The sequence below is a fragment of the Dermochelys coriacea genome, chromosome 6 (assembly GCF_009764565.3).
Source record: "Dermochelys coriacea isolate rDerCor1 chromosome 6, rDerCor1.pri.v4, whole genome shotgun sequence".
NCBI lineage: Eukaryota > Metazoa > Chordata > Testudines > Dermochelyidae > Dermochelys > Dermochelys coriacea.
In genome coordinates, this window is record NC_050073.1 from 68,138,386 (window position 1) to 68,152,468 (window position 14,083).

The following is a 14,083-nucleotide window of genomic DNA, read 5'->3' on the forward strand; positions in this document are numbered from 1 at the left end:
AGTTGAGGAGTCTTGCTGTGGATCGCCCATAAAGCTGCTGTGACTTGAGCTGGCCCTTGTATATCTCATTTGTGACTGAGGTGGGGAAAGCACTAGTGGCACAACAGCGCTACTCTCTCACAAAAGGCAGTGCAGAGGCCTCCTCCTGTCTTTGGTTTGACAAGGTAGCAGATTTTCATTATGTTGTAGGCCGCTTGTGTTGAACATTTGCACTTTTTTCCCCACAGCCTGACTGTTCCTCCTCCTCCTCCCCCCCCGTCCCCCTAGTCAGCTCTAGGCTATTTGTCTTTTTAGAGGTCACCCACCACAGTCAACCAAACCAAAATTGTAATCTTTTAATTATAAATTCTTGAACTGCAGCCCAAATGCCTTGGCAAGTGTTTAATAAATAAAATTATTACAGGCCAGCTAGATACAAAGAAGTAGCTGCCACTGAGTGAGCATATCACTAATTGGATGTTATGTGCTACATGCCCACAGTGGCTTTTGATCTGGGACACTGTTGCCAACTTTAGATAAATATTTATCTAAAGCAGGCCTGAAATCCAAATCCACATTCATATCAGAATTGACCTCTTAAACCTCCCTGTAGAATGCTGCTCCTCCCCTCTTCCCCCCGCCAACCAAACCAAAAACCTCAACCCCCTGATTTTGGGGAGTGCTTGGATTTGGAGATGAATTTTCATCCATGGGTTTGGAGAGCATTTAGATCAAGCCTGTCACTTGCTGAATGTGAATAACTTTTCTCAAGTAGCCTGATCTGCCCATTTTTTTTCTTTTATCTACATAATACCAGATTCGATCGTCCACACTGGGGTGGAGCAGTCCCTTACTCCACAAGTAGTGCCATTGGAGTCCGTGGGGTTTGATCAGCTTTCACTTGCACCCATTTTACATAGGTGTAACTATCTGGACTTCAGGGAGATGAGAACGAGGCTGTCTGGGTCCGTTTGCAGAGCAAGGCACTAGTCAGTGAGTAAGGGAGGCAGAATGTGTCTTGTCCTGTTGAAAACATCAACAGGAGGTAAAAGGAGCGACGTTTCTCTGACCACCTCACAGAAGGGACGGTGAGCCTTCACTTGATTTTTCCAGAGTTCCTGTCCAGTCACTGCTTAGTGAAGAAACTCTCCACAGGCAGTAACAGGCCCACAGGGCAGATCACCGATGGCAAAAGCAGGGGGCTGACATGACCCCCAAAGTGTCATTCTGAAGTAGGGACCCCAGTAGATGCTGGTGGATCCAGCAATGCACAGTTCTCAACACCCCTCTGGGAGAAGAGGGACGGAAGGGCGTTGACTGGGAGCAAAACTTATTTTAAGCTGGAAATCGCTGGCTGTACTGCTTCTGTCAGAGTGGGAGAAGCCATTTCTTTGCTGGCACAGGTGCAACCCGGCACTGGCACAGCTCTGCTTCAGAGAGAAGCAGACAGGAGGAGGATCTCGTAGGCAGGAGACTTTCATTGAAGATTAAACAGCAGAAACAGATGATGGGGCAGTCTGCAAGGAGCATTTACAGCAGGACAGAATGCACCAGAGATCTAACCCACCGACACAGGGATGGGATCTCGCTACATTAGACACCCTGCAAGGAGACAATTCCAAAGAAAGATAGTGGGTGAGGATTTGCCCCAAGATCCATCCAACTGGGCTTATATTAGAGAATTCAGTTTGACAGGCTTTCCTTGGCTCTACCCTCCAGAGCATTGCATTACCTCAGCCTTTGCCACCAGGCTGTACTCTCTGACACAGAGACCTTCTTCCTGGGCTGAGCCTCAGTCCTGGCGGGTGCTCCTCAGGGCAAAGACTCAGCTGAATGAACAATAAGACGTGACAGGAGGCTACGTGTTTCCAGAGGATTGTTGCAGGCCTCAGGCAGTTTTATGGCCTCCCATAGGCCGCTCCAGGCTAAATAGCCTTAACCACCTAAGAAGTGCACTGCATTGAGTGTCTGATTTCCACTAGGTAATGGGGTCTGTAAATAAAGATATGGCAGTAACAGGCCATGCACATTCTGGACAAAGAAACAGGACTAGGGCACCAATTAGTGCCAGCTTGGGTTCAATGTTCATAATCCAAATTAGATGCGGGGCGGGGGAAGCACTCTGAAAGCAGCTCTGCTGCATGTTCACACTACATTGCAAACCAAGACATGGCGGCATTTCCACAAAAGACAGACTGGATGCAGGAGTTTTCCCCAGAGATTTTTAAGCCCAAAGGGACCATTCAATCTGACCTGCTGTATAATACAGGGCAGAGAGGTCACTCAGGGAAATGGAACCATTTTCCAGTGATGATCATCAGCAGCAACCATTCGTGTTTTCAGTGTGACAGGAGCCATTGCACTCTAAATGTGCATGAAGCAAAATTGTAGGGAGCTAGAAACATGCAAGACCACCACAGCATGAGTGAGAACCTGCATGAAATGAGCAAGGGCCACTAATGCACCCTCCGGTCCTGCCTCGAGTGACCCTTTGCCATTGCTAAGGCTACCTGAGCCCCAAGGCTCAACTGTCATTAACCCGAGCCCCCGAGAGCACTGCCTGAGGCTGAAGCTTCAACGAATACTAGTCTCAGCCCCTGGGGATGCTGTGCTGCCCCATGGCAAAGGCTCAGCTCAGCTAACACGCGACAGGAGAGAGCTGTTTGATTGCAAAGGCTCAGCTGCTGCTGGCTCCTGCCCTTGAGGGGTTGTCCAGCCTGAAGGCACAGCTTGGGTGAGGGGGGAAGTCTCTACCCACAGCTGGAGGCTCCTGTTGATTATTTGTGCCTGTAATCTTTCCCCTGTCAGGTGGGTTAGTCAAGCAGAGTGAGGGGGGTGAAGGCCTCCCTCTCCCGCTGCTTCTGAAAGGCCCTGTGCAGTTCCCGTGGCTCCAGCCCACCACAACGCCCGGATTTTGACAGCAGTACAGTGACTTCCTACAGAGCTGGGCTGCTTGCCAGCTGCATGCACCACGCAGCTCTCCTGCTGGGCCACAGCCCCCAGGTCATGGCCTCATGGGGCAGCAAGCCCCGCTCAGCATCTCGCTGATTCAGTCACCGGGGCTCAGCTCTGGCAAATGGGGTGCCAGCAAGCTGCAGGGGGAAATGACAGGATAACGCCACCTCCACAGTTATTCATACAGCTCACTTTGGAGTCCTCTGCAGGCCGCTGCACCTACTGAGACTTCAGGGCAGGGTGTGTCATCCTCGCTGATGCTGCTCCTTCCCCCTTACTCAGCACAGTGGAGCAAAGGCGGCCACCTTTGAAAGCTCTGGGGCGAGAGAAAGCTGCAATGATTGCAGGAATGTTTGACTCGCACAGCCCCCTCCCACTCACACCGCAGACAGGGAGAGTGTGGTTGGGATCTGCTCACCTGCAGCAAGGATGATTTCTATTCCTCTCCTCTCTGCCCTACCCTGTGGCTGGTTGCTGGTGGCAACAGGATTGAGGAAAGGGCTATAATTTCCTGCTCCTATTCCCTCTGTGCACCCCTCCAGCCAGAGTCTGGTGCATAGAGGAGGCAGGCCAGGGGCCTCTGCAATTTCCAGAGGCATGCCTGTTGATCACCTGTTCACTGCAGCAGTTAGGGTGATCCTCCGCCATGCAGTGCCTGGATGTGAAAGTTCGTAAGCTGCTGGGTTCATAGCCCTGTCAAGTGGCATTAGAATCCAGAATGGAGTACCTGGGGGTAGGTACAGGATGGGATTCCTTCCCAGCATCCCTAATTGCACTCTCCATCTTCTTTTTCTGGAGGGAGCTCTCATTTCTAGGGCTCCCCCATGGTGCCAGGTCTCTACCCAGTACAGCCAAGGAGAAGCAATCTTTGCACCTCCCTGATCCCTGCAGCAGCTGGTGGCCACCTGAGGAGAGCAACTTGAGGCCTGCAATTGACACCTGTTTGTTACAGACCATTAGAGAATGTTTTGCTAGCTGGGAATTGCTGGAGTACAGGTGTTCTGCCTCAATGCCTATCCTGCAGAAGGTGGGGAAAGGATAGTACTGGCTATATCTGCTCTACATCAGTTAGAGAAATCCACAACTTCCCCTTTCAGGGCTGTTTTACAATCCACTTGTGCTGTTGGAGCTGTGGAAAGGGTTTACAGAGCAAATCAGGAACTGATTTGGAGGGCCTGATTTCTAAGAGAGCCTCAATCCAGCCTTCAGTTTTACAGATGTAGTTTTACATTCATAAATAACTGTGCCTTCAGTTTGGCACCTCATGTAAGAGTGGGTGCAAAGTTGTCTGAACCAGGCCCAAACAGTTTTTCCTAACTTGCCCATGCTATATGCTGGATACGTTAAGAGACCTTCATCTGCCTAACAGGATTCTTACACAGGACAGTAAAAGGTACTGGACTCAGATCATGAGAGTCTGAAGTCCCCTGTTTATTCATGGACCAGGCCTTACAGCATATACATTACAGCAGCTGAGACTCCCTTACCCACAGATAAGTGGGTGAAACTACCTCGCACTGATACAGCCTCAACTGGAATAGAGTGGGTCCAGTGCTGGGCACCACATTTCAGGAAGGACATGGACAAATTGGAGAAAGTCCAGAGAAGAGCAACAAAAATTATTAAAGGTCTAGAAAACATGACCTACGGGGGGAAGATTGAAAAACTGGCTTTGTTTAGTCTGGAGAAGAGATGACTGAGATGGGACATAACCTTTCAACTATATAAAAGGTTCTTACAAAGAAGAGGGAGAAGAATTGTTCTTCTTAACCTCTGAGGATAGGACAACAAGCAATGGGTTTAAATTGCAGCAAGGGTAGTTTAGGTTGGACATGAGGAAAAACTTCCTGTCAGGGTAGTTAAGCACTGGAATAAATTGCCTAGGGAGGTTGTGAAAGCTCCATCATTGGAGGTGTGTGTGTGTGTGTGTGTGGGTTTTTTTTTTTTTGATCAGGTTGGACAAACACCTGTCAGGGATGGTCTAGATAATACTTAGTCCTGCCATAAGTGCAGGGGACTGGATAAGATGACCTCTTGAGGTCCCTTCCAGTCCTGTGATTCTGAGTGCAGAATTTGGCCTACAACATATTATACAGGTACCTCGGCTATGCAAACAGCAGTCCGGTGCAGGAGTAACAGAGAGGAGAACACAATTTTGCATTTAAAGGTCTGTTGGTTCAATTTTAAAAAAGGGTTGTGTCATCGTCTTTGTAGCCGTTAAGGACAGAACTATTACTGACTTGGCCGGCCAGACAGCTGGCGCTAAAAACAACTTTGGCTGGATCTGCCTAGCCATGTCAGCAGATCAGGTTCATCAGCTCTGTGTAGCAGGCAAGGGTGGAACTGTGTTTATTTTATCTGGGTGTCAATTTGCCTCAGGTGGTTTTTGTTCTTAATTCCACAGATCTTGTGCATGGGAAAAGGTGCCAAATGAGAAGCCGGCATCTTCTGTTTGTCCACCAAAAATATAAAGCGAAGTCATTGGCTGTATTGTCTGCCTAAACACCCATATTGTAGGTAGGGTTTTATAACATGCTCATCTCTGTAGTAACTGAGCATCCAGAGATCTCAAAAAAGATCTATTAGAATTAAACAGAGAAGGGCAACGAAAATTATTAGGAGCACAGAGCAGCTTCCCTACTAGGAGACATTAAAAAGACGAAGGTTCGGCTTAGAAAAGAGATGGCTAAGGGAGATGTGATAGAGGTCTACAAAACCATGAATGATGTGGAGAAAGTGAATAGGGAAATGTTATTTACCCCTTCACATAACATAACACAGAACCTGGGGTCACTCAAAATTAACAGGCAGGAGGTTTAAAACAAACAGAAGGAAGTACTTCTTCACATGCACACAGTCAACCTGTGGAACTTGTTGCTAAGGGATACTGTGAAGGTCAAAAGCATAACTGGGTTCAAAGTAGAATTAGATAGCCATTGATGGACCTATTAGCCAAGATGGTCAGGGATGCAACCTAAAGCTCCGGGTATCTCTTAAACTCCAAGTGCTAGAAGCTGGGTCTGGACAACAGGAGAAGCACCACTCTAAATTACCCTGGTCATTCCTTTGAAGCGTCTGGCACTGGCACCTGTTGGAAGCGAGGATACTCATCTAGATGGACCATTGGCTGTACTGGGTCAGAGAAGAACCCATTCTTAGGTTCTATTTGTCCATAAATAAGGCTATGTTTTAGTCACATTTTATTTATCATTGTTGCCCTATGCCTTCATGTTCTGCTATAGGGCCAACTTGCTATGGAGTACACAGGGCCTTGCCTTTATTTGGATCAAACTTCCTGGTATTTGTTGAACAATGGCCCTTTCTCAGAACTGGGAATCTTAAAAATCCCTTAGGAGGAGTCCAGTTGCTGATATTGGATATTGTCTGAGAGAAGCTGTGTGAGCATAATTCTTTCTTGCTCTACCAGCTTGCCCCTCTGCTCTAGGGCTGTTTGTTGCAAATGGCAACTGGAAACATTTCCTTTTGCAGGGGCCATGCTGGTGGGAACCAGGGAGCCCCCTACCCTGAGGTAAGCGCTGCCCTGCACCCCACCCCCCTGCCCCAGCCCTGAGCCCCCTTCCAGTGCCATACACCTAAACTGTTGCTGCTGCTGCTCGCCATGGGGCTGTGCAGAAGCTGCAGCGGTCACGGAAAGTCACGGAATCCGTGACACACGCAGCCTTATCCATAAACAATACGCAGCAAGTTCACTGGTGCAGCCATATTGTAGTAATGTTTTACAACATGCTCATTTCTGTAGTAACTGAACATCTAGATGTCTCAATCCACACCGTGGAAGGACCAGCCCTAGGAGTGAAAGGGATTCTGTTTCTGTGCCTCAGCCAGGAAAAAGGGCCTGCCAAGAAGAGCAGCAAGCCTGATAGTAGAGCACCATACCAACTAGGATGACAGAAACCTGCCCTTAGCACTGGAACGAGGAATTTCCCATAGCAATGGCTTTTCATCACCACTGAACCAGGCCACGCTGAAATCTGGTGAAAAGCCTCTTCTTACCAAACACGTGAGCCATCTACTTACCTAATCCCTTCAGTTCCTCAGAAGGGCAGTATGCTGTAATGACCCTAGCCTCACATACTTTTGCAAAAGGAAGTGTTTCTAGTTGCCATCTGCAACAAACAGCCCTGGATCAGAGGGGCAAGCTGGTAGAGCAAGAAAGAATTACTCTCACACAGCTTCACTCAGAGTTCTAATATCAGCAACTGGAATCCTCCTAAGGGATTTTTAAGATTCCCAGTTCTGAGAAAGGGCCATTGTTCAACAAATACCAGGAAGTTTGATCCAAATTAAGGCAAGGCCCTGTGTACTCCATAGCAAGTTGGCCCTATAGCAGAACATGAAGGCATAGGGTAACAATGATAAATACACATAAAACGTACAAAAAGTTCAACCTCACAAAAAAATTGGGTATGCTGTTTGTTTCACTCCAAATCCAAGGATGAGTTTCACTTAAAGATGAGATACAGTAGAATCTACTAAGAGTGGTTTTCTGTCCTGCACCAGTACAGTTGCTATGAAGGTTAGTTCATGTTACCAGAAGCCCTACTCAGTAAAATACTCCCTTGTCTTCAGCACAGAAGAGGTGTCCGGGTCTCCCTTCAACTCCCCTGCCAACATAAGAGGCATTAACACCCTCTGAAAGGTCCCTGGACAGCATTTTCTTCACTTCCCCAGTGGGGAACAGCTGTAGCAAGACAAGCCTAGCTCGTCGTCACTGCCTATCAAGACAGCTGCTCTGCAGCAAGCTCTGGATAGGGATAGGAGACACAGTAGAAAACACCTGCCCTGTCTACGTTAGCACTCCCACTATTGCTGTCACCAGTACAAAAGCACAAGGCAGGCAAACGGTGGGCAACATGTGGAAAATCCAGTGTAGAAGCAGCTTCAGAGTCCATTGAAATCTGCTGAAGCCATTCAACATTCTCCCCCCGCACCTTTTGATTTCCACTTTATTTCCTCATTCAGCATTAAACAGCAGCCTGGCTGATCAGCTGACTGGGGACATGCAGGCCAACTTTTGAAGTGCTTGGCTCCCACATAGGCCCCTAAATAAGAATCAACTGTTCCAAAGTGTTCAGTATCCAGTAGCTCCCTATGCAGCATTTATGGCCAGATTCTCAGGAGAGCGAGACTGAGCTCTTACAAAAGTCTCCCGCTTAGATCCCCATGCAGTAGTGGTCAATCATCCTTGTACTGCACTAATGGGCCCCCACTTCAGCTATCTCAGCAGAGGCCAGGGATCCAACGTGAACTACTGCACCTTGGGGAGGTTCCTGCATCTCAGGAACAAGCCGTAGGGTGGGGGAGCAGGGAAGGGAAGTTTGTGTTGTTGCTGTCTTGTATATTTGTTCTTCCTTCATCTTGGGGGGAGGCGGGGTGTCAAGCTAGCACTTTCACCAGCACAAAATAAGAATACAGAGTCCTGGTAGTTTCCCGGAGAAATTCACTTGTCTACTTGAGGACTCCAGTAGCTGAGAGAATGGAGGATGTTTTAAATTTGAGTTGAAAGGGTGAGAGAGAGTTCAGGCTTCTCCCCACTTCCCCTAGATCTGTTTGAAACTCAACATGCACAGCTTCACACCAAGGCAGGCACAGTCGCCAGTCCTGCTGGTTTAGCCACTCATAAAGGTCCTCTGGGCTGGAGGTGGGAGAACGTAGCCCTGCAGAGCTCTTGGCTATCACAGCCGTGTGTTTGGGGGATTCGCTCACCCCCGTGCCTAGCCTGTTGCATGTGGATGCCTGAATTATGTCTAATCCTCCCCCTCACCCCACATGCTCCTCTCCTCCTCCTGCTTGTGTGGAGGGGATGCCAGCCGGGGCCTTTGGCAAGTGCACTGATCAGAGGCTTTTTTTCCCCATTCTGGCTGACAACTGGGCCTCAGCATCAGCTGCTTATTGCTCAGCATCAGCCTTTTCAGCAAACAGCAGGTGCAAGTGGCAAGCCCCTGGCACTGCTACAGTAATCCCTGCTCTCCCTTTCACCCCCCACAATATTGTCCGCTTTACTCAAGAATGTTTTTGTCTCCCCTTCACAGTTGTGAATTCTTTTATATTGAACAGAAATCGCCTTCTAATCCTTCTGCCCAGCGATTCCTCGGGAAGAGCAGGCCCTGTCATTGTAACCAGGCCACGGGAGCACGGCCAGCACAGCTGTGCCAAGCACAGTCTGCCTCCTGGGCCAGGGATAGGAGCTGCTGCCTGCTTGTCAGCTGCCACATTGTCCAACAGGCTTCCCTGGATTATGAGGATTGACATAATAGAGAGAAGCAGCAGGAAAGTTTTGCCTTAAATGTAGACTGCTCCTCTCTTTCCCTGCGCCCGTCACTCCAGGGGCAGCTAGAGCATGCAGCTGGATGGCGTTTGCAAAACAGCTGCAGTGGTTCTCAGCTCCTCTCCTTCCCCCTCAATACGTAGGCCGCATGACATGCAAGAAGTTTAAAAATAAGCAATGGCTTTCTGCTGCCAATGTTTCACTCTATCCCAGATCCTTCCATCAACAACAGTATGGCCTGAATTGGAAGCTAAAGCCAAAAGCCCAGGAGACCAGAAACAGGCTGGATATACTGAGTAAGGGCCCAAGCCTATAAACAGTACTAGGTCCATTAGTTGCGCACATGAGATAATCCCACTGAATATGATGGAGCTATTCATGCAAATATGTACCATGCTTGCTAATGACGGCAGGATCAAGCCCTAAACAAGATTCCTTCCCCCCAAGGTCCCATCTACCTTGTGAAAACTAGCACCGATGATCCTTTTATTATGCATCACATGACATTTGAAGTATGCAGTGAAGCGCCTCACCCACTACCCCAGCCTCCCTCCCCTTCATCCATACTTCAGCCTAGAAATCACATCTCTCACCACACACATAGCCCTACCGCCCCACAAGTCAGCTCTAAGCAATCCTCCGTCCCCAGGGAGCATGCAGCAGGGACCAAAAGGGAGCAGGGATTTTCGGGAGTCCTGGCACAGCTGGGGGAGCATTAAAAAGGGGACTGCAGCCGGAGAGCTCTTAACAGTGAGCAGGGGCCAGGCTTGCGGGAATGCTGCAGATCAGGAGTTCCACAGGGCAGGCAGAACACCAGCCGGGGAGCTCCGAAGGTGCACAGGAGAGGAGCCAGCCCATACGTCTGCCCAGGCTCCTCTCCTGTGGCAGAGCTCCTACAGTGCACATCCAGGATCATCTCTCTTGCCCACCTTAGGAGCTCAATGTGGAGAAGGTGCCATTTACAGGATACAAAAAGGGGTCTGTGTGGCAGCTTTGCGAAGGGGAGAGTTACCCAGGGAGCTCTCTGGCCAAACAATCCCATAGTGATGGGGTCTTGATTGTCCTCTTGAGGGACTCATTTACAATAGGATAGGCCCCCTGCAGGTGTATGGTTTGAGTTACAACCAGAATCAGCTGTCATCTCCTACCCATAGGGAGGCTCTCTTCCTCCTGCCCGTGAGGTTGGCACGGTGACTGCCCTCTTGCTGCCTCCTGCCGCGGAGTGAGAGGTGCTACAAAGCCTTGCTTGACGCACTCCCAGGAGGCAGTGACTGGCAAAGGCAGGACTCACAGCTGCTGTGGCGCTGACCCTATGGGCAGGAGGAGAAGCGCTGACCTGCCCTGAGCCCAAGAGGGTCCAGTTGTTTTCCCGCCCAACCTGGACCCAACACTTGTAATCAGGTCCTGTTAGATTTGGATCAGGTTGGAATGCTCTAGTGTGATGTCAATGTAGACGGGACCTGTTCTTAACCACAGCCCCAAACCACACCATAGCTGGTGCACAGTTTGTAAATGCAACTGTGTCTGTAAAGCCCAGAAACCATAGAAATGTAGGGATGGAAGGGACCTCAACTGGTCATCTAGTCCAGGCCCCTGCGCTGAGGCAGGACCAAGTACATCTAGACCATCTCCAACAAGTGTTTGTTCAACCTGTTCTTAAAAACCTCCAATGACTGGAATTCCACAACCTCCCCTGGAAGCCTGTTCCAGTACATAACGATCATTAGTTAGACAGTTTATACTAATATCCAATCTAAATCTCCCTTGCTGCTGATTAAGCCCATTACTTCTTGTCCTACTTTCAGCAGACATGGATAACGGCCCTCTTTATTACAGCCCTTAACATATGGATGACTGTTATCAGCTCCTTGCCCCCAAGTCTTCTTTTCTCAAGATTAACCATACCCAGTTTTTTAACCTTTCCTCAGAGGTCAGGTTTTCTAAACCTGTCACCATTTTTTTTGCTCTCCTCTGGCCTCTACAATTTGCCCACATCTTTCTTAAAGTATGGTGCCCAAAACTGGACACAGTACTCCTGCTGAGGCATTACCACTGTTGAGGACAGCAGGACAACTACCTTCTGTCTCTTATATACAACACTCCTATAAATACACCCCCAGAATGATATTAGCCTTTTTCACAACTGCATTATATTGGCTCATATTCATTTGTGATCCACTATACCCCCCGCATCCTCTTCTGTATTATTGTTTAGCCACTACCAGCTATTCTCCATTTTGTAGTTGTGCATTTGATTTTTCCTTCCTAAGTGTAGTACTTTACACTTGTCTTTATTGAATTTCATCTTGTTGATTTCAGACCAATTCGGAAAAGTCCTTTTGAATTCTAACCCTGTCCTCCAAAGTCCTTGAAACCCCTCCCAGTTTGGTGTCATCTGCAAATGTTATAAGCATATTCTCAATTCCAAGTCATTAATGAAAGTTTTGAATATGCCAGAGCCTGGTACTGACTCCTGTAGGTTCCCACTAGAAACAGCCTCCCAGTTTGACATCGAGCCATTGATATTTACTCTTTGAGTTTGGTCTTTCAATCTCAATCCAACCTTATAGTAATTTAATCTAGACCACATTTCCATAGTTTGCTTATGAGAATGTCATGTGTCAAAATCAAGATATATCAAATTTACTGCTTCCCCTCCATCCAGTAGCCCTGTCAAAGAACAACAGGTTGGTTTCACACGATTTGTTCTTGACAAATCATGCTGGCTATTCCTTATAATCCTATTATTCTCTAGGTCCTTACAAACTGATTGCTTAATAAATTGTTCCAGTATCTTTCCGAAGTTAGGCTGACTGGTCTATAATTCTTGGAGTCCTTTTAGTTCCCCCTTTTCAAGGTAAGTACGATGTTTGCTCTTCTCCAGTCCTCTGGGACCTCACCTGTCCTCCAGGAGTTCTTAAAGATAATTGCTAATGGTTCAGATATTGCTTCAGTTAGTTCCTTGTATATCATAGGATGAATTTCAAGAGGCACCACTGACTTGAATACACCTAACTTATCTAAATAGTCTTTAACCTGTTCTTTCCCTATTTTGGCTTGCATTTCTTCACCCTTTTTATTAATATTGTGTTAAGCATCTGGTCACCATTAACCTTTTTAGTGAAGACAAGCAAAATAGGCATTAAACACTTCAGCCTTCTTGATGTCATCTGTTATTAGCTCTCTTTCCCTGCTAAGTAGTGGACCTACACTTTCCTTTGTGTCTCTTGATCCTAATGTATTTATAGAATCTCTTCTTGTTGCCTTTTTGATTTTGTCCCTACATGTTTGTACTATTCTTTTATATTCATCCTTAGCAATTTGTTCATGTTTTTCAAGTTCATGCCACTTTTTATAGGATTCCCTTTTGAGTTTCAGGTCATTAAAGAGCTCCTGATGGAGCCACATTGCCCTTTTATTAATCTTTCTTTCATATCAGGATAGTTTGCTGTTGTGCCTTTGATATTGTCTCTGAGAAACTGCCAGCTCTCCTGAACTCCTTTTTCCCTTAGATTTTCTCTCCCTGGGACTCTAACAAACTCAGAGAACAGGTCCCTAAAAGCTGCTTTTTGAAGTTCATTGTCCTTATTCTGCTGCTCTCGCTCCTTTCCCTTAATCATGAAATCTATCCTTTCATAATCACTTTCACCCAAATTGCCTTCCATTTTCATATTCACTACAAATTCCTGACTCCTTCACCTTGGCCCTAAAGGCCTGTCTGCTACCTGCTCAGGGTCCTATCTGACAGTATCATTAGTGCCCATGGGGATGAGCAGCATGGGGTAGATAAAGTGCCTTGGCTCATTCATCTCCTTTCCATAAGTTCTCAGATACAGGCTTCAGGCAGGCAGCACACCTCCTCGTCATGTCAGGTTGGCAGAGAAATGTGTCCATCCCCCTCAGAAGGGAGCCTTCAACCTCTACTATCCCGTTTCCTCCTCTTGGGGGCAGGTGGATCCTCTTCGCCAACCACTCGGGGCTGCTCCTCACCTCCTGTTGCCAGCAAAGCATACTAGTTCTTGACCTTGATGGAAGCGGAACCTGGGTGGGGAATGGAGCACTGTCTTTTGCCTGTCTCCTCCCCGCAGAGCGGCAGTGCACAATTGATCTGTGTTCTAGTCACATCCTTCAACACTAGCTTTATCCCATAGACGAGGTCTAAACCAAACATCCTTTGTGCTGTTTGCAAAAGAAACATTACCTTCCACTGGTCGTTTCCTAAAACGCAGTGCTTGATTTTGTTTAAAGCTTCAGTTTTGTCTGAGGAACATGGTAGGGGCCGAGGTCCTATTAAATTGTCCCTCTATCAGGAGCAGCATGAGGCAGCTTATCATGGTAATTACAGCAGGGGGCTTTGACACCCTGTCTGATCCACTTACATCTCATTCACCTTCTTACTCTCCCTCCCACTAACTGGAGGCTTATTCTCTCACACCTTTCCACTCTCTCTCCATCAAGGTCTTCTGCACCAAATACATCTCTGCATGTTCTCTTCTGGCGGTATCATAGAAAAAAGCAATCACAACAGGGTGAGGATATGAAGCTGTGCGACGGTCTCCTAACTACAGCTATTTAACCCCTGCACATATGGCTATTACCCTATAGAATAGAAGCTGGTTATGTTAAGTCCATGGAGGACCCAGTGGAGAGGCAAGGGCTCTCAGAACAAAGGAGGAACAATCAGGGATATAGGGAACAAGGTCCCTCCTATAGACAAGGTACCTTAAGTGTTTATCACAACTCAGGTATGACATTTCACAGCTGTAATGGCAAGAGTCTGTGAAGCTTCAGTGTGGTTGGGGGTAGGGCAGACAGCTGGGAGTGCAATACATTGGACTGGCTGCATGTCCAAGTACCTGG

General features: G+C 47.7%; 1 long non-coding RNA gene across 1 annotated transcript; it reads left to right on the forward strand.

The window, feature by feature from the left end:
• Positions 1-6,379: 6,379 nt before the first annotated feature.
• Positions 6,380-7,044, forward strand: LOC122460531. Its single transcript, XR_006281898.1, has 2 exons — positions 6,380-6,463; positions 6,695-7,044. It is a non-coding gene; the product is annotated as an uncharacterized LOC122460531 (long non-coding RNA).
• Positions 7,045-14,083: the final 7,039 nt, after the last annotated feature.